This window comes from Tamandua tetradactyla, chromosome 12 (genome assembly GCF_023851605.1).
Source record: "Tamandua tetradactyla isolate mTamTet1 chromosome 12, mTamTet1.pri, whole genome shotgun sequence".
NCBI lineage: Eukaryota > Metazoa > Chordata > Mammalia > Pilosa > Myrmecophagidae > Tamandua > Tamandua tetradactyla.
Genome location: NC_135338.1, coordinates 101,568,709 through 101,591,623, shown reverse-complemented (window position 1 = coordinate 101,591,623; position 22,915 = coordinate 101,568,709). Strand labels below are relative to the sequence as shown.

General features: G+C 44.6%; 1 long non-coding RNA gene across 3 annotated transcripts; it reads left to right on the top strand.

Moving 5' to 3' along the window:
* The first annotated feature begins 1,547 nt into the window (after positions 1-1,547).
* On the top strand, positions 1,548-22,241 carry LOC143651691 (uncharacterized). 3 transcript variants are annotated; one of them, XR_013160140.1, is made up of 5 exons: positions 1,548-2,047; positions 2,704-2,887; positions 3,054-3,226; positions 20,062-20,138; positions 21,875-22,241. It is a non-coding gene; the product is annotated as an uncharacterized LOC143651691 (long non-coding RNA). The 3 variants fall into 3 exon arrangements; XR_013160141.1 differs by lacking the exon at positions 20,062-20,138; XR_013160139.1 differs by lacking the exons at positions 20,062-20,138; positions 21,875-22,241 and adding an exon at positions 3,981-4,243.
* The last annotated feature ends 674 nt before the right edge of the window (positions 22,242-22,915 follow it).

The following is a 22,915-nucleotide window of genomic DNA, read 5'->3' as shown; positions in this document are numbered from 1 at the left end:
TAAAAAATGAGCTTAAAAAATTACTTTCACCCAGCTCAGATTGTTTAACAAAATAATTTTGCAGAATCTTTAAAGAATGGAAAATTCCATTTTGAAGAAATTGCTTCAAAGCATTAAAACCTTCCCAACTCATCATATGAAATAAGCCCAACCAGATACAAAAGATAAAACAAAAAATAAAAAATTAAAAACTCAAATTATACAACTAGAAACCAAGATGACAAATAAATCCCCTCAAGTGCTAAAATGAATATTTCATGACTAAGCTTCACTTATTCCATGAAGGCAAAGATGGTTCAACTTTAGGACAGATATCGGAAGTATCAAAAGAAGAAAAGAAGAAAAATCAAAAGAAGAAAAACCTTCCCTCCATCTCAAAAGATGGTGAAGAAAAATATTTGAACCTGTTCACGATTTTAAAAGAAACAAGCTAACAAAAAAAAATCACCTTAGAAAAAACGTCCATAATCTCATAAATGATACTGACACAGGAGTGTTAGCTAAAAGAGTTAGAAATCTCCAGCTCAACCTTCAACGACAGTGGGGAAGTCCTGGCGGAGATGTCGCCAGGGAGGGTTAAGATGGGAGCCACCAATGACATACCTCCCTTCGGGATGTGCCGTGACACGTGAGAGTGTTGCGTTCCCCAGGCAGGCACCTCACGTGGTGACACCGCCCCAGGGGGCAGCAGCAGGGCCCCACGGAAGGGACCTGTTCTCCTGCCCAAAGTCACCCTGAAGCCCTCCAGGAGACTTTGTCTCAGCCGTAACTTCACCCCAAGCTCATTCTTAGACCCATCTCTGGCAGTGGAGTGAGGTTTCTGCTCTTCACGGAGAGGAGACTGCCGTGCAGAACAGGGTGGGGGGTTATTAGAAGGGACTGAGGGTGTTGGTGAGGGAACCCGTGGTGATTGAGATCTCTACCAGCAGTCTGATACAAATGGCCTATTAATTATTAATGCATAATTAAGTGGTGGACAATTAGAGAGACACCTCTTAAATCAGGAGCAAGGTGCAGCTGCCGGCATCACTGGTATTCCACGTTGTACAAGAGATCCTAACAATTCATTCACTGTTATTTGAGTGCTTACTGTATACCTGTATTGTAGTAGGTAACAGGAATGCAATAGCAAGCAAGTCACAGAATCTCCTCCCCAGTAGAAAAGAAAGACAAAAAACCAAGTAAACACAAAGTAACAATAAAGCTATTGTGAAAGTTGTGATAAAAACAAATGGAGGGCTGAGATAAACAGTATAGAGATACCAGGATGTCTTCACTGAAAGATTTTGAAGCTGAGACAGAAGGCTTAGAAGGAGCTGGCTATGGGGAGAGTGGAGTAGTGAATATTTCAGGCACAGAAAAATGAACATGCAAAGGCCCTGAGGCAAGAAAGGTTTATGTTGTTAGAACCGAAGGATCAACATGGCTGAAGCAGCGAATGAGGAGATATTACTGAAATTGGTAAACGTCAGAATGGGCCAGATCACAAATGGCCTCTAGGTCATACAGGAGTTTTGGGTTCTAAGCGTATGCGGAAGCCACTGACAGGTTCAGTAGAGGACTGACACGATACAACCCCCAATTCAGGAAAGTCACTTTTGATGCTCCTTGGAGACTGGATTAAGGAACCTGAAGTAGACGCAGAGACACCAGTTTAGAGGCAGCTGCAAGTCACCCAGATGAGAGCAGCAGGAGAGATGCAGAAAAGACAAATCCACATGCATTTTGGATACAGAATCACAGATGGATGGTTTGGGTCACCAGTCCAATAATACAATGAAATTAGATGCATGAATATTGGAAAGAAAGAGTCAAGTTCTCACTACTTGCTGTGGACACAAATATTGCCCTAGTGTCTACCCAAGAACCATACGGCAGCTGGACGTAAGATCACAGTTCTCGTGATTACTGATGAAGTTGAGCTGCCTCTAACCATCTCCCTACTTGTTTCCTACTTTCCAACTGGAAGACCCAGTGAGCAGCCTGGAGAGATCTCAGGAGCTGTCATGAGCTTAGGGATGAGACGTGATTTGTGAGGCTTCAGAAGGTGAATAGAGGAAATGATAGAAATTGCATAGAGGCTCAAAATGGACAAAGAAAGAAACACCACAAGGGGGGAAACAAAACATCTCTTTGTAGCCATGAGGACTCTTTGTATCCAACAAAAAGGGCTTCCTTGTAAGACTTTCCCTTTAAAGCGCTTTAAAGGGCTTTCCCTTTAAGGGAAAGGAATGCTTTCCTAGAAGAAACTGGAGACTAGATGACCTGTAAGGTCCCTTCCAGTCCTGATTTAGTGATTCCAGGAAAAGCTATGATTTATTATAGTAACTTGGTAGCTTATGAAATAGCTTGTGGATTTTTAAACGCTGACACAGGAAGGCTCATGCTGGGCCCGGCCATCTCCTGCACGTTGGTGAACAGGTGTGAGAGCTCCTGATTTGAGGCAGCCCCTATGGCTGAACCTCCTGAGTCCAGGTCAGAACCTCCCGAGTCCAGGTCCTGATCTGCTCCTCCTGGGTTTGGCTGTGAGCCGAGCACGTGGCCCGCCCCGCCTTACTTCACTCCCACCAATGGAGATGCGGGACGGCCTTGGAATCATTATGAACATTTGTCAAATGTTCCGTTTCTTTCCAGCAACATTTCCCACATGTGTTTCCATTTTCTGCTTAGACTCAAATTACTCTATGGCTATTTTGTTCCCAGGTTTCATTGAAGAACAAAGCAGTCCCCAAAGAATGTGAAATCGCTCTATACCTAGCATCCTCCAACAGCTTGCATGGCCGTGGCTTATGAGCTAGCCGACGTTTGTAAAACTTTCCAGACTTGCAGTATCCATTGCCAGGAAATTGCTTGGTCGCTGGATACCTGGTGTTTGTGATTAACAAGAGTAAGCATTGCTAAAGTTTTTAATTATGTATGTATAAATTTATTCATTTTTGGTGTATGTTTTCAGATGGGAGGATTTTTTTTCAATTTTAAGACATTTACAGAGCATTATTTACATTGTCCATAAAAATGCAAACTAAGGTTTTCTCTCCTGACTTTCTGTGCAGGCTCGTGAAAGAAATGCCGCAGCCCTATGAAGCCGCCAGCAACCCCGTCCTGAGGTTACAGTTTGCAATAACTCCGGAAGCCACAGGCCAAGACAGGCTTAGGAGCTTATCTTCCTGCACTGCCACGCCAGCAGTGGGAGAGCAGTACCCCAGTGCCAACTTGCTCAAACCAGGTAGAGATCATTTTAGGGAAACAGATTCCAGCGGCCATATGTGCTGCTGTTATCCTGTCCACAGAGACTGAATAGAGGCAGGTTGGCCTGTCTGGCCCCCAGAAGCCAGGGTGGGCTGAGTCCACTGCCCCTCTCCCCAGGCCTGGCCCAGCTGCCCAAGTGCAGGCATAGAGCCACCGAGCAGGGGGCAGGACGAGGTAAACCTGGAGCCAGGATCACACCTTCTCCTAAACCTGGACTCCAGTTCTTCTACAAGGGAATTACACACTGCCTTTGTCTCCAAGGCCTTTTGTTAAGACAGGAGCCAGATATTTATAATAACAAAACAAACCAATGGGTCAAATTAAAGAGCTCTGGTTACTGCTGCTCACCAAATACCACTGAAATTCAGGCGCCACCCCCCTGCTTTTCGCCAATCTTGGGTTGGGCGGTGAACGGGTCACGCACCCCTCCCTTATCACGCTCGTCCACCCTGGAGAGGCTACCATGTCCCCCCCCACCCAGGCCTCCCCAAGCATCCCCGAAGCGTGTCACACAACCACCAGAGCCGCCTGGATTGGGTCCACCCCTGGCGATTCAGCCTGGACTCTTAGCGAAGTGGTCATGAGCACAAGCTGGATCCAGTAATAGCACAGTGGTGTGGTTACATGGAATTAGGCACTGACCCAAAATCGCAAAACCCAGAATCCCTGATTTAAAGACAGAAATCAAGGTCCACTGGTGGGGAAATTCACACACCAATGGTTTTGTACAGCAGGCAGCTCCTAACAACTCAAGAGACGTGGACACACCCAGCCCTGCTGCTGGGAACGTCTTCTCTTCTGCAGCAGCATCGACTTCCCGCGGACTGACGCGGCTTCACCGCTCCTTCCTTCTTCATTCGTTCATTCTCTCTGAGCAAACGTCTACTGGGCCTGCCCTGGGTCTCGGCAGTGTCCTACGGGGAGGAGAGGGGACGGCTGCTGTCGCTTCCTTCGGGCTTGCGTGGCGCCAAGCGCGGGCCTCGGCGACAGGACCCCACCCAGGCAGCCAGCGCAGCGGCCGCGGCGCTTCTTCTGCAGGGCCACGCGCCGCGCAGGGTTGTGCCAGCGGCTGCTTGAAGAGGCGACGAGGCGGGTGGCTCGGGGCGGCCTCCAAGACCGCGACGACCCCACGCGGCGTCATTCTCGGTGGCGCTGACGCCCTCGCAGAGGCGCAGGTCGGAGGAGGGATCCTGGACGGCCGCCAGTTCCTCCGGACGCGCGGAGCTCCGCGGTGGCACCCGAGTGGGCAGCGGGCTCTGACCCCGCCCCGGGTCCGGCCCCACACCCTGGGCCTGAGCGGTGAGGGGTTTCCTACACCAGCTGGCGCTGCTACTGCTTTTAGTGCAGAGTCTTATTTTATGCCCATAAAAATTAGATGCATCCGTTAAAAGACGAACAGCTGGGACCATTCCCGCTGCCCGGATCCGAGGAAGCTGCTCAGGGGAGATGCCCCTCGGGTGTTATCAGGCTCCTAAGGCGAGCCCCCCTCCCCACGCGTGTTTTCATTTAGCCCCAGGTGGGCCCAGTGTGGCCCCTGTCCGGTATCCCACACACTAGGAAGGCCTCTTACAATTTTTTCTCTTACATTTTTTGATGATTGAAAAAAAGAAAAATTAAAAAAGTAAGAGAAGACTAATATTTATGGCACATGAAAATTGAATAAAATCCAAATGTCAGTGTCCATAAATCAAGTCCTTTTAGGACAGAGTCACAGTCATTTGCTTGATAGAGTGTCCCCTGCCGGGCAGGTCCTGGGGCCCTCGGTCCCTCCGGGTCAGGCACAGGCCATGCCGTCACGCCTGCTTGGACCCGGCCTCGCGCTCCTCCTCCTTGCCTGTGGCCGCCTGTCTGCGTCCCCGCTGGGCCTGGGGTGTCCACGCAGCGCGTGTCCCTGGGGCACCAAGGCCACCGCCTTGTCCCTCCGTCTCGGTGGCCGCTTCCCCCCAGGGCAGCTGCACCTGCCCCGCCGCCCTCCCTGCACATGGCCTGAAAGGGCCCCCAGCTCCCGCGTCCCTTCCCGACTTCGGAAGTTCACCCGAATGGGGACCTGCCACGTCCTTCCCCACGGAACCGTAGCTCATCTCCTCACTGTCCGTCCACCCAAACCCTTTTCTCTCCTCTAAGTGTCTTAACGCACGTAATTAAACAAGGCTGTCCTGGCGGGGGCCGGACCTGTGGTGGCCGGAGGGTCTCGGGGGGGTCCTCACAGTCGCTGGCCCTGCCCGGCACAGCCAGAACCGAGGCCGACAGCCGCTGGCTCCTCACAGAGGATTTTGTGAGCAGAGATTAATCATCCCTGGGGACCCCGATCAGAGGAGAGCCTGAGGCTGCGCCTGCACCTCCAGACTCACCACCTGCGTGGAGCAGTGTGGCCCCTGGACCACGCCTTTCCCCGCAGCACGCACGGGGAGCAGGCCTCGGGAGGGCTCAGTGCGATGCAGGAGAGCGAAGGACTGTTCTCGATGATCCTCCAGGGAACAGATGAGATTCCGGCGTTTTAGGTGGTGGGCTGAGAAGAAGGGTCTGTTATGTCGCCAGGAAGATGTGCTAATTTTCTGCACGCTATTATTTTTGCAATTAAAACATCATGTAAATGAGAAACAACTCATTCTTTTAACTCCTGGTCCCGGATATGAACAGAAATGTGGCTCTGAATAAGACCTAATCTGGTTATTGAATGCCATTAATTCTAGTCCCAATTTCATCAATAAAAGGCACACTTGTCTGGTTATAGAATGTTAGGACTACTGGTTCTCCATGAACTGGCCAGTCACTCTCCTCTCACAAAGGAGCAGGAAGAATCCAAAATACAGAGAAGTAAAGAGCACAGCATGACAACAAAACCACATCAGAGTCTCGGCTGCCTCCAGCCAGATGTGTCTGCAAGCCAGCTCCACTGCCCACAGCAACGCCTCCACACAGGGGCATGGCAGAAGACACCTCCATGGAGGACGGGGGCAGCAGATGAGGCCTCCATGGAGGACAGGAGGATGGCAGAGGACACCTCCAGGAGGACAGCAGGGGGACAGCAGAGAACACCTCCAGGAGTTACGAGGACATCTCCATGGAGGATGGGGAGACAGCAGAGGACACCCCTATGGAGGACGGGGGGACAGCAGAGGACGCCTCCAGGAGTTATGAGGACATCTCCATGGAGGACAGAGGGACAGCAGAGAACATCTCCATGGAGGATGGGGGGACAGTAGAGGACACGTCCATGGAGGACGGGGGGACAGCAGAGGATGCCTCCATGGAGGATGGGGGTACAGTAGAGGACATCCCAATGGAGGACAGTGTGGGGACAGTAGAGGACATCCCAATAGAGGACAGTGTGGGGACAGCAGAGGACGCCTCCATGGAGGACGGGGGGACAGCAGAGGAGCTCGCAGAGGCATCCATGATCACTGCCTGCGAGAACCAACAGCGTGACACAGGCTGAGCTGGGATTAAGCAGGAAGGATCTGTGTCTCGATGTGGAGAGGCTGTAGACCCCACGATTAAACACGTCCAGTCACTGGAAGATCAGGAGGATTTGGGTTTGTGCTGGTCAAAGATGCTGCTGGTGGTGACAAGGTTTGGGAACTGACAGAGTACAACCCAGATGGCAAATTGATAGCGTCCCAAAGGGCAAAGGCTTTAAAAGGGAAAGAACCCCCCCCACCCCAAATTTTGTGTAGGTGGATTGAGCCCAGATACTTCTGAAGAGCAAATAGAAGATTTGGGAGCATGTGGAGAGATTGAAAATGTTGAACTTTCATGGATACAAAAACAACTGAAAGGAGAGGATTTTGTTTAATCCCATATATAAAAGAAGAGCTGGTGAAGAAATTTTGGGGAAGCTGATACGATCAAATTGGTTCTGGGAAGTGTGAAATCAAAGCTGCACGACCCGAAGGGGTGTATGGGCAGCTACAGCAGGAAAAGAGAAGAGGGAGAGGAGCTGCAGTTGCTGGAGGAGGCGGTACTAGGGGTCGTGGATGAGGTCAGGGGTCATGGATGAGGTCAGGGCCAAAACTGGAACCAAGGACTTGATAGATGTTATGATCAAAGATGCGGATATTACCACAAGCCTGTGGTGGTGACCAAACTTCAGTGGCCAGGTGGATGTGAGTATATGGGGATGGCCATGGGATCTACAGACATGGACGGGGTCTGCAACCTACAGTGGCCAGCAGAGCACAGAGGGTACCTCGAGGCTGTCAACCACCAGACAATAGAAGCCGCAGTAAAGGAGGAGCACAGCACTCAGCAAATATCAGTGTTGGAGCTTTCTATTTACATTCTTCAAATGAACCCAAGTCTTTCTCCCAAAAAGAGGTGGAAGGGGGAGATAATTAGTAAAAAGTGAAACAAAGTTAAATATTCATATAATGTCAGGATGGTGTTCAACTGCAAATAAGAGTAACTCATCTAGAGGCTTAAGCGAATGGGAGGTTATTTTCCTCACGTAAGTAGCCTTGATGTAGACAACCAATGTCATCTCTTCTCTACTCCCCATCATTTCATGTGACTTTAAGTCCCATGCATGTTGCCTCATGGCCAAAACGGGACAACTTCAGCCTCAATACTTTATTCCCAGCAGGAAAATAAAAGGAAATAGAAGGACAGAAAACAAAAACAATAACAAAATGGAAAGAAGAAGAAGGAAACCAAAGTATTTCCCAGAAATCTTTAGTAGATTTTTGCTTATATCTCATTGTCCCAAACTCTCTCACAGCCATCCTTAGCTCCCGCACTGACTGGACACATGGAAATCTTACCTGGATACACATCGTCCTGAACAGAAGTGGCATTACTTCAGGAAGGAAGAGCAGGGATTCATAGGCAGCTCTCACAGGACATCTATTTCCATGCGATATCGAACCTCAAACTCCACTGAGCCCTGCTCACGGCGAACACGTTTGGCATCTTGGAATCCCCGCGTGCTTGTGCTGATTTAAACCTAGCCATCCCTAAAACAATGGTTCCTGGGTTAGTGAAGCAAAATGAGGTGCAAGTCCTGCCCTGGAGGAGAACCAGCGAATTGAGCCAACACATGGAAAGGATGCAAGGAATGATCTGTGAAAGCAAAACAAATTATTTTGCTCTATGTGTGATAGAATAAGGACTGCTCTGAACTAGGTGCCAAACAGAAATTTCTGCAAGTGGAAGATGGATTTGTTCGGTGTTACTGAAATCCCAGCCTTTGACAGGCTTGTCCACCTCTGCACTTCTTGGGATTCTAAATTGCCCAATTAAAGGAAAGAGGCTCCAGACCCGCAGGGAACTGACTGAAAAGACAATCTCTGGCAAAGATGAGGTTTAGCTGACTGGACTTTCTGCGCCTTTACAATTTTTTTTCATTTTTTAGGCCTTGGTTCAGTTGAGCTCTGGAATTCTGATTGCATCTGAAGTTCACACAGCTGGCATTCATTTTGAGCTACTAAGTTAAATAACACTGCTACCTACCTTTCCTTCCATGAAAAAGAGAAGTAAGTACATTTAGATGAAATAGAAATTTCTATGGGTCGTGGAGAAGGAAACCTACTTTTATTGTGCACCTACCACGAACCAGACCTGCAGCAAACTCTGCTCACTGGTGCAACACGGTGAAACCTTCAGCACAGTGAAACCTGCCCCTGAGGCTCTGGGAAGAGAACTTTCATGACAAGGACAACCCTGATTAAAAACCCTAAATCAAGCCTGAGAAGTCGAGCTACCCAGCAACTCGCTGAAAAGAACTTCTATTGTATCTTTTCTTATTATTTTTATTAGAGAAGTTGTGGCTTATCGAACAATCACGCATAAAATCCAGGATTCCCACACACCGCCCCAGCACCAACACTTGCGTTGGTATGGAAAACTTCTTACAATTAATAACATTTTTAAATAATTCTACTACTTTTTAACAGTCGTTACATTTTTTACAACAGATGAAAGATTATTAAAGTATTGCTGTAACTATTGTCCGTGGTTATGTAAGGGTATTTTTCCCTTATTCCAGACTTGCTGTTTTTTTCACGTCTGTCTTTATTTTTTACTCCTCTCCCCATACACTGGATACAGGGGGCGTCAGTCATAAGGATTTACAATCACAGGATAAAAGCAGTACAGTTATACCATCATTTTCAAAGATCAAGGCTACTGGATTACAGTTCAACAATATCGGGTCCTTCCTCCTGTCTATTCTCACACTAGAAACTAAAAAGAAATATCTGCAGAATGACTCCGTAGTCATGATTATTGGTTAAATCTGATTTCTTTGTTTCACTTCCTCCCTCTCATTTGACCTTCCTTTCAGTCTTCAGTGGTATCTGGGCAATGACCAGTCCAACGTCTTCATGCTGGGCAGGGGTGTTGCCCAGTGAAACTGCGTGAAGTTCTGGGGGAGACAGTGCCTCTGGGGTTACGTGGCACAGGAACAATCAGGGGACCTCAAGCTTCTGAAAAAGTAAACTTCCTGAGTCCAGCTTTTATAGAGCCTTAGAGCCCTGGGTATTCTTTGGGTTTTCAGGAATTCTGTTGGTTGGGGCTGCAGGCTGCAGCAATTTCCGATATCTGGCTGAAGCTTGCATAGGACTGACCTCCCGAATGACCTCTCAACTCTGTTCCAAATCTCTTAGTCACTGGAATTTTATTTTCTTTCACTTCTTTTCCCCCAGTTGGTCAAGAAGGCTTTCTCAATCCCGTGATGCTGGGTCCCGGCTCATCTCCGGGAGTCTGGTCCTGCTAGGGGAGTAGAGATCTTTGTGACTAAAAAAGGTTAATGTCTCCCTAAAAGCTTTATAGTCGGTCCTATTCAGCCACTTCTCTCTTGGTCTTTCTGGTGAATTTTATGATGTTTTCTCCTCCAGCCCCTCCGGGCCTGCCCTGGAGCACTGGAGAGGTGCTGTGTCCTGGCAGGTTGCAGCTGCATGCTCGAGGCCTGGGGGAGGGAAGGCAGGCGGGGGTGTCAGCGTGCCGATCTGCAAGATCTCTAACTGTTCTCACATGTAATTGCCCAGTGAAAACTTTGTCCACGTTTTAAATTCTCAGCCGTAAGTCACTTAGGCCAGGGAGTTTGACCTGCAAGTTCTATAAAGTGTTCTAGGAACAATTCCTATGTAATTCAAAGTGTTTCAGAGACTAGAAAAGAATCTGAAACTTGCCAATTTATTTTAGTGACCAAGCAAAACCCTAATAACAAAACCAGACAAAGATAACTAAGAAAGAAATATTATAAACCACATCATTTTCGATTATAAATATTTTAATTAAAATATTATCAAGTCGGGGGGCGCAAGACTGGACCCTGTGGTAGAATTCTCGCCTGCCACGTGGATTCTGGCCCACACACTTCCCCAGAAAACAAACGAGAAAAAAAAAAACTAAATAAAAATAAAACAAAAATTCAACAGATGCTGTAAGAATGGCATGTTTACATGGAAAAATAATGAAATGAGACCCTGCCATTTAGTTTAATTGTAGTAGAAATTTTTTCTATTGTTTTTTTTTAACTTTTTTTATTAATTAAAAAAATTAACAAACAAAACATTTAGATATCATTCCATTCTACATATACAATCAGTAATTCTTAATATCATCACATAGTTGCATAGTCATCATTTCTTAGCACATTTGCATCGATTTAGAAAAAGAAATAAAATGATAATAGAGAAAAAAAAACTGTACATACCATACCCCTTACCCCTCGCTTTCATTTACCACTATTTCAAACTGAATTTATTTTAACATTTGTTCCCCCTATTATTTCTCTTTATTCCATATGTTCTACTCTTCTGTTGATATAGTAGCTAAAAGGAGCATCAGACATAAGGTTTTCACATTCACAGAGTCTCATTGTGAAAGCTATATCATTGTTCAATCATCATCAAGAAACATGGCTACTGGAACACAGCACTACATTTTCAGGCAATTTCCTCCAGCCTCTCCACTACGTCTTGAACAACAAGGTGATATCTACTTAATGCGTAAGAATAACCTCCAGGATAACCTCCCGACTCTGTTTGGAATCTCTCAGCCATTGACACTTAGTCTCATTTCACTCTTCCCCCTTTGGTGGAGAAGGTTCTCTCAATCCCTTGATGTTAATTCTCAACTCATTCTAGGGTTTTTCTCAGTCCTTTGATGCTGAGTCTCAGCTCATTCCAGGATCTCTGTCCCACGTTGCCAGGAAGGTCCACACCCCTGGGAGTCATGTCCCACGCAGAGAAGGGGAGGGTGGTGAGACTGCTCATCATGTTGGCTGGAGAGAGGCCACATCTGAGCAACAAAAGAGGCTCTCTTGGGGGTGACTCTTAGGCCTAAATTTTAAGTAGACTTGACCTATACTTTGTGGGGTTAAGTTTCATGTAAACAAACCCCAAGACTGGGGGCTCAGCCTATAGCTTTGGTTGTCCGCACTGCTTGTGAGAATATCAAGAATTAAACTGGGGGAAGGTTGAATTTCTCCCCACTCTCACCATTCCCCGAAGGGAGCTTGCAAATACTTTTCTAGTCACTGATCAAATCACTCTGGGATTCATCGGGGCATCACTCTGGACAAACCAATAAAATCTCATGTGCTACCTGAGATTCCAAGTACTTATGACATTCAATCAAACTATCTACATGAGTTACATTAGGAAATGCTCTAGTCAAAATATAAATTTTGTAATAAATAAACATTTTTTGCTTTAGTCTCACACATAAGGTGACATTTTAAAGTATTAATTATCATCTATTTTCAGCACCCTGCAATAATGACATTCCTTTGTTCTTCCTCATGCAAAAACATTTTTAAAATTTGTACATTGTACATTTCATTATTATTATACACTCCAGGCATTCCTAGATTATACCATCTCGATCTTTACCATCTATCTTTCTTTCTGATTTCATTTATGTCCCCAGTCCTCCTCCCTCTATCATTCCCACATGCAGCTTCATTCAGTGTTTTAACATAATTACATTACAGTTAGGTAGTATTGTGCTGTCCATTTCTGAGTTTTTGTATCCAGTCCTGTTGCATAGTCTGTATCCCTTCAGCTCCAATTACCCAATATCTTACCCTATTTCTATCTCCTGATGGTCTCTGTTACCAACGACGTATTCCAAGTTTATTCACTAATGTCGGTTCATATCAGTGAGACCATACAGTATTTGTCCTTTAGTTTTTGGCTAGTCTCACTCAGCATAATGTTCTCTAGGTCCATCCATGTTATTACATACTTCAAAAGTTTATTCTGCTTAAAGCTGCATAATATTCCATCGTATGTATATACCACAGTTTGTTTAGCCACTCTTCTGTTGATGGACATTTTCGCTGTTTCCATCTCCTTGCAATTGTAAATAATGCTGCTATAAACATTGGTGTGCAAATGTCCGTTTGTGTCTTTGCCCTTAAGTCCTCTGAGTAGATACCTAGCAATGGCATTGCTGGGTCATATGGCAATTCTATATTCAGCTTTTTGAGGAACCGCCAAACTGCCTTCCACAGTGGTTGCAACATTTGACATTCCCACCAACAGTGAATAAGTGTGCCTCTTTCTCCGCATCCTCTCCAGCACTTGTCATTTTCTGTTTTGTTGATAATGGCCATTCTGGTGGGTGTGAGATGATATCTCATTGTGGTTTTGATTTGCATTTCTCTAATGGCCAGGGACGTTGAGCATCTCTTCATGTGCCTTTTGGCCATTTGTATTTCCTTTTCTGAGAAGTGTCTGTTCAAGTCTTTTTCCCACTTTGTAATTGGATTGGCTGTCTTTTTGTTGTTGAGCTGAACAATCTCTTTATAAATTCGGGATACTAGAACTTTATCTGATATATCGTTTCCAAATATTGTCTCCCATTGTGTAGGTTGTCTTTTTACTTTCTTGATGAAGTTCTTTGATGCACAAAAGTGTTAGGAGCTCCCATTTATTTCTTTCTTTCTTCAGTGCTCTTGCTTTAGGTTTAAGGTCCATAAAACCGCCTCCAATTGTAAGATTCATAAGATATCTCCCTACATTTTCCTCTAACTGTTTTATGGTTTAGACCTAATGTTTAGATCTTTGATCCACTTTGAGTTAACATTTGTATAGGGTGTGAGATACGGGTCCTCTTTCATTCTTTTGCATATGGATATCCAGTTCTCTAGGACACCATTTATTGAAGAGACTGTTCTGTCCCAAATGAGTTGGCTTGACTGCCTTATCAAAGATCAAATGTCCATAGATGAGAGGGTCTATATCTGAGCACTCTATTTGATTTCATTGGTTAATATATCTATATTTATGCCAGTACCATGCTGTTTTGACCACTGTGCCTTCATAATATGCCTTAAAGTCAGGCAGCGTGAGACCTCCAGCTTTGTTTTTTTCCTCAAGATACTCTTAGCAATTTGGGGCATCCAGCCCTTCCAGATAAATTTGCTTATTGGTTTTTCTATTTCTGAAAAGTAAGTTGTTGGGATTTTGATTGGTATTGTGTTGAATCTGTAAATCAATTTAGGTAGAATTGACATCTTAACTATATTTAGTCTCCCAATCCATGAACATGGTATGCCCTTCCATCTATTTAGGTCTTCTGTGATTTCTTTTAACAGTTTCATGTAGTTTTCTTTGTATAGGTCTTTTGTCTCTTTAGTTAAACTTATTCCTAAGTATTTTATTCTTTTAGTTACAATTGTAAATGGAATTCATTTCTTGATTTCCCCCTCAGCTTGTTCATTGCTAGTGTATAGAAATACTACAGATTTTTGAATGTCAATCTTGTAACCTGCCACTTTGCTGTACTCGTTTATTAGCTCCAGTAGTTTTGCTGTGGATTTTGCAGGGTTTTCGATGTATAGTATCATATCATCTGCAAACAGTGATAGTTTTACTTCTTCCTTTCCAATTTTGATGTCTTGTATTTCTTTTTCTTGCCTAATTGCTCTGGCTAGAACTTCCAACACGATGTTGAATAACAGTGGTGATAGTGGATATCCTTGTCTTGTTCCTGATCTTAGGGGGAAAGTTTTCAATTTTTCCCTGTTGAGGATGATATTAGCTGTGGGTTTTTCATATATTCCCTTTATCATTTTAAGGAAGTTCCCTTGTATTCCTATCCTTTTGAAATGTTTTCAACGGAAAGGATGTTGAATCTTGTCAAATGCCTTCTCCACATCAATTGAGATGATCATGTGATTTTTTCTGCTTTGATTTGTTGATATGGTGCATTACATTAATTGATTTTCTTATGTTGAACCATCCTTGCATAATTAGGATGAATCCTACTTGGTCATGATGTATAATTCTTTTAATGTGTTGCTGGATTCGATTTGCTAGAATTTTGTTGAGGATTTTTGCATCTATATTCATTAGAGAGATTGGTCTGTAGTTTTCTTTTTTTGTAATATCTTTGCCTGGTTTTGGTATGAGGGTGATGTTGGCTTCATAGAATGAATTAGGTAGCTTTCCCTTCAGTTCGAGTTTTTTGAAGAGTTTGAGCAGGGTTGGTACTAATTCTTTCTGGAATGTTTGGTAGAATTCACATGTGAAGCCGTCTGGTCCTGGACTTTTCTTTTTGGGAAGCTTTTGAATGACTGATTCAATTTCTTTACTTGAGATTGGTTTGTTGAGGTCATCTATTTCTTCTTGAGTCAAAGTTGGTTGTCCATGCCTTTCTAGGAACTTGTCCATTTCATCTACAATGTTGTATTTATTAGCATAAAGTTGTTCATAGTATCTTGTTATTACCTCCTTTATTTCTGTGAGATCAGTGGTTTTGTCTCCTCTTTCATTTCTGATCTTATTTATTTGCATCCTCTCTCTTCTTCTTTTTGTCATTCTTGCTAAGGGCCCATCAATCTTATTGATTTTCTCATAGAACCAAATTCTGGTTTTCTTGATTTTCTCTATTGTTTTCATGTTCTCAATTTCATTTATTTCTGCTCTAATCTTTGTTATTTCTTTCCTTTTGCTTGCTTTGGGGTTAGTTTGCTGTTCTTTCTCCAGTTTTTCCAAGTGGACAATTAATTCCCGAATTTTTGCCCTTTTTTCTTTTTTGATATAGGCATTTAGGGCAATAAATTTCCCTCTTAGCACTGCCTTTGCTGTGTCCCATAAGTTTTGATATGTTGTGTTTTCATTTTCATTTGCCTCGAGATATTTACTGATTTCTCTTGTAATTTCTTCTGTGACCCACTGGTTTTTTAAGAGTGTGCTGTTGAGCCTCCACATATTTGTGAATTTTCTGGTGCTCTGACTATTATTGATTTCCAACTTCATACCTTTATGATCTGAGAAAGTGTTGTGTATGATTTCAATCTTTTTAAATTTGTTGAGACTTGCTTTGTGACCCAGCATATGGTCTATCTTTGAGAATGATCCATGAGCACTTGAGAAAAAGGTGTATCCTGCTGTTGTGGGGTGTAATGTCCTATAAATGTCTGTTAAGTCTAGCTCATTTATTGTAATATTCAAATTCTCTATTTCTTTATTGATCCTCTGTCTAGATGTTCTGTCCATGATGACAGTGGGGAATTGAAGTCTCCAACTATTATGGTAGATGTGTCTATTTCCCTTTTCAGTATTTGCAGTGTTGCCTCACATATTTTGGGGCATTCTGGTTCAGTGCATAAATATTTATGATTGTTATGTCATCTTGTTGAATTGTTCCTTTTATTAGTAGATAGTATCCTTCTTTGTCTCTTCTGTTTTACATTTGAAATCTAATTGTTGGATATTAGTATAGCTACTCCTGCTCTTTTCTGGTTGTTATTTACATGAAATATCTTTTCCCAACCTTTCACTTTCAACCTATGTTTATCTTTGGGTCTAAGATGTGTTTCCTGTAGACAGCATATAGTAGGATCCTGTTTTTTAATCCATTCTGCCAGTCTATGTCTTTCGATTGGGGAATTCAGTCCATTAACATTTAGTGTTATTACTGTTTGGGTAGTACTTTCCTTTACGATTTTGCCTTTTGTATTTTACGTGTCATATCTAATTTTACTTCTTTCTACACTCTTCTCCACACCTCTTTCTTCTGTGTTTTCGTATCTGTCTCTAGTGCTCCCTTTAGTATTTCTTGCAGAGCTGGTCTCTTGGTCACAAATTCTCTCAGTGACTTTTTGTCTGAGAATGTTTTAATTTCTCCCTCATTTTTGAAGGACAGTTTTTCTGGATATAGAATTATTGGTTGGCAATTTTTCTCTTTTAGTAATTTAAATATATCATCCCACTGTCTTCTCGCCTCCATGGTTTCTGCTGAGAAATCTACACATAGTCTTATTGGGTTTCCCTTGTATGTGATGGATTGCTTTTCTCTTGCTGCTTTCAAGATCCTCTCTTTCTCTTTGACCTCTGACATTCTGACTAGTAAGTGTCTTGGAGAACGCCTATTTGGGTCTATTCTCTTTGGGGTGTGCTGCACTTCTTGAATCTGTAATTTTAGGTCTTTCATAAGAGTTGGGAAATTTTCAGTGATAATTTCTTCCATTAGTTTTTCTCCTCCTTTTCCTTTCTCTTCTCCTTCCAGACACCCAAAACACATATATTTGTGCACTTCATATTATCATTCAATTCCCTGAGTCCCTGCTCATATTTTCCCATTCTTTTCCCTATAGTTTCTGTTTCTTTTTGGATTTCAGATGTTCCATCCTCCAGTTCACTAATCCTAACCTCTGTCCCTTGAAATCTACCTTTGTAGGTTTCCACTGTTTTTTTCATCTCTTCTACTGTATCTTTCATTCCCATAAGTTCTGTGATTTGTTTTTTCAGACTTTCCATTTCTTCTTTTTATTCGTTCCTTGCCTTCTTCATGTCCTCCCTCAATTCATTGATTTGGTTTTTGATGAGGTTTTCCATTTCTGTTCATATATTCTGAATTAGTTGTTTCAGCTCCTGTATCTCATTTGAACTATTGGTTTGTTCCTTTGACTGGGCCATATCTTCAATTTTCCTGGTGTGATTTGTTATTGTTTGCTGGCGTCTAGACATTTAATTACCTTAATTAGTTTATTCTGGAGATTGCTTTTACTTATCTTACCCTGGGTTTTCTTGCTGGATGAGTTCGTTGTCTGTCTTTTCTTTGACATTCAGTTCAGCTTTCTCTGGGCCTCTAGCTTAAGTTTTGTTTAACAGGGGGTAATTTTTCAGTTCTTGTTTTCTTGTTTCTTGTCCTTCTTGTAAGGTGCCTTTTCCCTCCCCTCCCTTAGGAGGGTCTACATTGGAATTACAGACTCCAGCCGGGTTTTCCCGGACTAAACTGGCCTCCTATTGGGGGGAAGGAGTCACCTGCGTCAGTTTTCCCTGAGGGTGAGACCCAGCAGGTTGAAAGACTTCCCTGTGAAGTCTCTGGGCTCTGTTTTTCTTATCCTTTCCTGTGTGTGGCTCTTGTCTGCCTGCAGGTCCCACCAGCATAAGATGATGCAGCACCTTTAACTTTGGCAGACTCTCCCTGCTGGGGGTGTGGTGGAGACAGAGGAGAGGTTGTAGGCTGGTTTTAATGGCTTCAAATTGTCAAGTCCTGGGGTCTGAATTCCTTTAGAGAGGGATTCCACCTGAGTTGTGTTTCACCCCTCCCCTGGGGAAGGTTCAGGTGGGAGACAGCCCTGAAAGCAGGCTGTTTCTGCGTTTGGGGCAATTGCAGCCCGAGTAGTCCCACTGCTGAATCCAGAGGCAGCCAAGCTTCCGTAGAAACAGCCACAAAAGCCTCTGTTCCCTCCCCTTTCCTCTTTTTCGTGTAGCCCAATAGGCAACCTCTGCCTTGACCAGTTTCGCCTGAGCTGGGGGCCTATTTTTAGTAGTCAGAATTTGTTTATTAATGCCACAATTGGTGTTTGGTTGGACCCAGTCCCTGCGACTGTTAGAGTCTCTTTCCTTTCCCTCTGGGAAGCCGCCTGTGGGGGAGGGGCGCTGGGCGCCGGGCCTCTGCTTGGGGAACTAACTGTTCCGGAGACTCGCAGCCGGTCCAGCTGGTCCAGACTGCGGTACGCTGTGTGTCCCGTCACTATCGTGGCTCCGGGAGCTGTTCTGTACTGTTTCTGGTTATTTAGTTGCTGTTCTGGAGGACGAACTAAAACGCACACGTTGCTAAGCTGCCATCTTGGCCCCTGAAAACCTCTATTATGTTTTCTAAGGAATTATTTCTGGTATATAGAAAGCCAATGCTGACCACTGCTGCTTGGGCTGTTGGACTCTTTGAATGTGGTCATTGCAACTGGAAACTGAATTTTACATTGTATTTAGCTTTAATCTCACGGTCTCATGTAGTTAGGGTCACTGAATCCGTGGTTCCTGATCCAGCCCAGCTTTTTGTCTTTACTCTGGGACAGTGAGAGCCGGTGGGGCACTGTTTAGGGGGTGGCGATGGGCTCTGAAAAGGGGGGTGAGATGTGGAGTGTGCCCTTCACAGGGTCACTCTGATTGTGTGGGGATTTCAGATTATTTCAGAAGAAAAAGGACATATCTGCTTACAGTGACATATTAGCTGCCTCCTTTCCAACATCCATGCCCCTTTCCCTGCTTCCTCTTTCCTTCCTCCCCTCCCTCCTCTTCCTCCTCCACCTCCTTTCAGTGTCCCTGGAGGTGAGGGGCAGGAGGCGAGGGTGTAGGTGAGGGGGAGGAGGTGAGGGGGGGAGGTGAGGGGGACAGGTTAGGGGGGCAGGTGAGGGGGCAGGTGTGGGGGGGGCAGGTGAGGGGAGGAGGGGAGGAGGGGAGGGGGAGGAGGTGAGGGGGAGGAGGTGAGGGGGAGGAGGTGAGGGGAAGGAGGTGGGGGGGAGGAGGTGGGGGGAGGAGGTGGGGAGGAGGTGAGGGGAGGAGGTGAGGGGAAGGAGGTGAGGGGAGGAGGTGAGGGGAGGAGGTGAGGGGAAGGAGGTGAGGGGAGGAGGTGAGGGAGGGAGGTGAGAGGAGGAGGTGAGGGGGAGGAGGTGAGGGGGAGGAGGTGAGGGGGAGGAGGTGAGGGGGAGGAGGTGAGGGGGAGGAGGTGAGGGGGAAGAGGTAAGGGAAGGAGGTGAGGGGGTTTCCAGTTGCAATAACCATATTCAAGGAGTTCAACAGCCCAAGCTGCAGTGGTAAGCATTGGCTTTCTATATATGGAAATAATTTCTTAGAAAACATAATGGAATAAATATCTACAACAATTAAACTAAAACTATATAATAACCAGGACTATGCTTAGTAAGGAAATTCAGGGCAGATAAAAATAGGTGCACAACACTCTCATATACAAACACCATTTTAAAATATCAATCTTCCTCTTGGCGTCTATAAAATCATTGTGCTCCAAATAAAAAACCCCAATGAGTATTTTAAAACGTAAGGTAACAAGCATATCTGTCTTCCTGGAAGACTAAATCTGTAAGCATTGCCAAGAAAAATTTTGAAATGAAGAGTAATGTTACAGCTATCACATTCTAGCTGCCAGAATGTGATATACCAGAAATGGAATGGCTTTTAAAAAGGGGAATTTAATAAGTTGCAAATTTATAATTCTAAGGCCAAGAAAATGTCCAATTAAAGCAAGTCTATAGAAATGTCCATTCTAAGGCATTCAGGGAAAGATACCTCGGTTCTAGAAGGCCGATGAAGTTCAGGGTTTCTCTCCCGGCTGTAAGGACACGTGGTGGAGTCTGGTAGCTTTCTCTTCCTGCTTCTTGCTTCATGAAGCTTCCCGGGAGGCATTTTCTTTCTTCATCTCCATAAGTCGCTGGCTGGTGGACTCTGCTTCCTACTTCTGCGAGGTTCTGCCATCCTTCTCTGCTCTCTCAGAACCTCCAAAGGCCGCTGGCAGGTGGGCTCTGCAATTCTGTCGGCCTCGTGGCTCTGCTGCAGCTTTCTCATTGTTCTCAAAAGGCCCTTTCTCCAAAAGATGTCTCCTTTTTTATAGGATTCCAGTAAACTAAGCAAGACCCTCATAGAATGGGTGGAGGTGCGTCTCCGTCTAATCAAGTTTAATACAAGTGGGTGAGTCACATGTCCCTGGAGATAACTTAATCAAGTTTCCAACCTGTAGTGCTGAATAGGGATTAGAGGAAACCATTGCTCCCACAAGATCGGTTAGGATTAAAACATGGCTTTTCTAGGATACACAAGTCCTTACAAACCGGCACAAGTAATAAACAGTATTGCAGTATCAAACACCAAACCCTTCTCTAAACTGGTGTTCTAGTTTGCTAGCGCCCAGAATGCAACACACCAGAGATGGATTGGCTTTTAATAAAAGGGGATTTATTTTGTTAGTTCTTCAGAGGAAAGGCAACTGACTTTCCACTGAGGTTCTTTCTTACATGGGAAGGCACAGGGTGGTCTCTGCTGGTCTTCTCTCCAGGTCTCTGGGTTCCAACTTCTTTCCCCGGGGTGATTCCTTTCTGCATCTCCAAAGGCCTGGGCTGAGCTGCGAGTGCTGAGATGAGCTGTGCTGAGCTGCTTGGGCTGTGCTACACTGAGTCTCTCATTTAAGCACAGGCCAATTAAGTCAAACGTCATTCATTGCAGCAGGCACACCTCCTAGCTGACTGCAGATGTAATCAGGAACAGGTAAGGTTCATGTACCATTGGCTCATGTCCAAAGCTATAGAACTAGGCACCTTCACCTGGCCAAGTTGACAATTGAATCTAACTATCACAACTGATAATTCAGAGAAAATTATGTTTCGATGTCACTGTCTATCCATTAGGGGAAAAAAGTTATATCATTTCTCTCCCATGCAACAACAAAAAAATAGATTTTAAATGTTACATTACTAGAATAAAATACTGGAATATTTTTTAATTTCCTTGGATTAGGGTCTCCATCCCAAATCAAAACACAAAACTGGCATGCCTTTAAGATAAAAAAAAGGAAAGGGGCAGGTCACAGTGGATCAGTGGCAGAATTCTCACCTGCCATGCTGGAGACCCGGGTTCGATTCCCAGTACCTGCCCCATGTGGGGGAAAAAAAAAAAGTGAAGGTACTAGTTCATAAAAATATAAGACTTCCTTATGATAAAAACATTATAAAGTTAAAAGGAGAGTTAAAAGAAAAATATAGTTTAATGTCTAACAAAGTGTTAATATCTATAATCTATAAAGAACTCTTTAAAATCAACATAGGTTAAATAAGCCAATATACAAAAAATACAAAGAGGGACTTCAAAAAAGAAAGCAGCTAACAAAAGTATAAAAAGATCATCAAATCTAGGGAAGGTGTGTTAGTTAGATTCAGTTGTCAACTTGGCCAGGTGAGCATACCTAGTCTTGTTGCTCTGGACATAAGCCAACGGTACGTGAACCTCATCTGTTACTAATTACACCTGCAGTCAACTAGGAGGCGTGTCTGCTGCAATGAGTGACGTCTGACTTAATTGGCTGGTGCTTAAATGAGAGATCGCAATGTAGCACTGCTAGCAGCTTGGCATTCCTCATCTCAGCACTTGCAGCTCAGCCCAGGCCCTTGGAGATGGAGAAAGAAATCACCCCGGGGAAAGTTGTTGGAACCCAGGGGCCTGGAGAGAAGACCAGCAGAGACCATCCTGTGCCTTCCACGTAAGAAAAGAGCCTCAGTGGAAAGTTAGCTGCCTTTCCTCTGAAGAACCAACAAAATAAATCCCCTTTTATTAAAAGCCAATCCATCTCTGGTGTGTTGCATTCCGGCAGCTAGCAAACTAGAACAGAAGGCTAAAGTTAAAATGATAAATTATTGCTTTTCACCCATATTCAGCACTCTAGAAGACTGAGCGCACCCAGTGCAGGCACCGTGGCCAGCTGAAGCTGGTGCTGAACGTCCTCCTGGATGACAATTCAGCGGTTCCCTGTCAACACTCCAAATACGTGCGTCCTTCCCCAGCAATCCATCAGAGGATTCTATCCAGAAGAAATGTTTGCGTATGAATATAGAGATATGTAAAGACTCTACATTTCTGTATTAGGAAGAATTTGTAGAAAATGCCCAACAACAGGGAAATGGACAAATACTACCTTCTTAAATGGAATACTCCAAAGCTAACAAAGAGAATGAGGTGGATTTATAGGACCTGGCAATGGGACACCTGTAAGCGATTAAGAAGTTGCAGGCAATAAATATAAATCACGGCTCCAGTTCTGTATATAAAACCTCTCCTTGTGTGTATATACAGAAATACACACACACACACACTAAACTCTGGGTACGGTGATGGGATGCCTAGAGAATGCAGAGAATAAATGAAGGGCCTTCACTTTTTATGCCTGCACTGATTAAACTGTATTGCCAGATGCATGCATTCCTACTGCAATTTAAAATAAAAATGAAAGTGATAAGAATGTCAGGGCATGAGAAGGAACCGTTCTGGCAACCGCCTGCCGGAAGATGAGAGGGTTGGTCTCAGCCTCATGCTGGGCAGGCTGAGGGGCAAGGGGCCGTCGAAAGTACAGATTTCAGGTGAGTCGGGACACCCACAGGCTCGCTGCCTTACAGTCACCCCCCTTCCACGTGTTCTGTGGGTGGCACAGCAGAGCTCCGTTCCTCCTCCAGAATAACAAGTGAGGGATGTGCCCTGCTTGAGGGCACAAGCTCCATGAACCTGAGCTGAGGAGAGGTCAGGGGCCTCCTTTGGCGGTGCCTGTGAGCCCCCCCACCCTACCCTTATTCTCACAGTTTTCTGTCGTTGGAAGTCTGGCCACACTGGGCACTTCTCCAGTCTCACCAGGTAGAAGCCAGCCAGGGCTAGCGGAGGCCAAGGTCCCACAGAGTCGAAGCTTCCCCCCAGAAGCTTCCTACCCC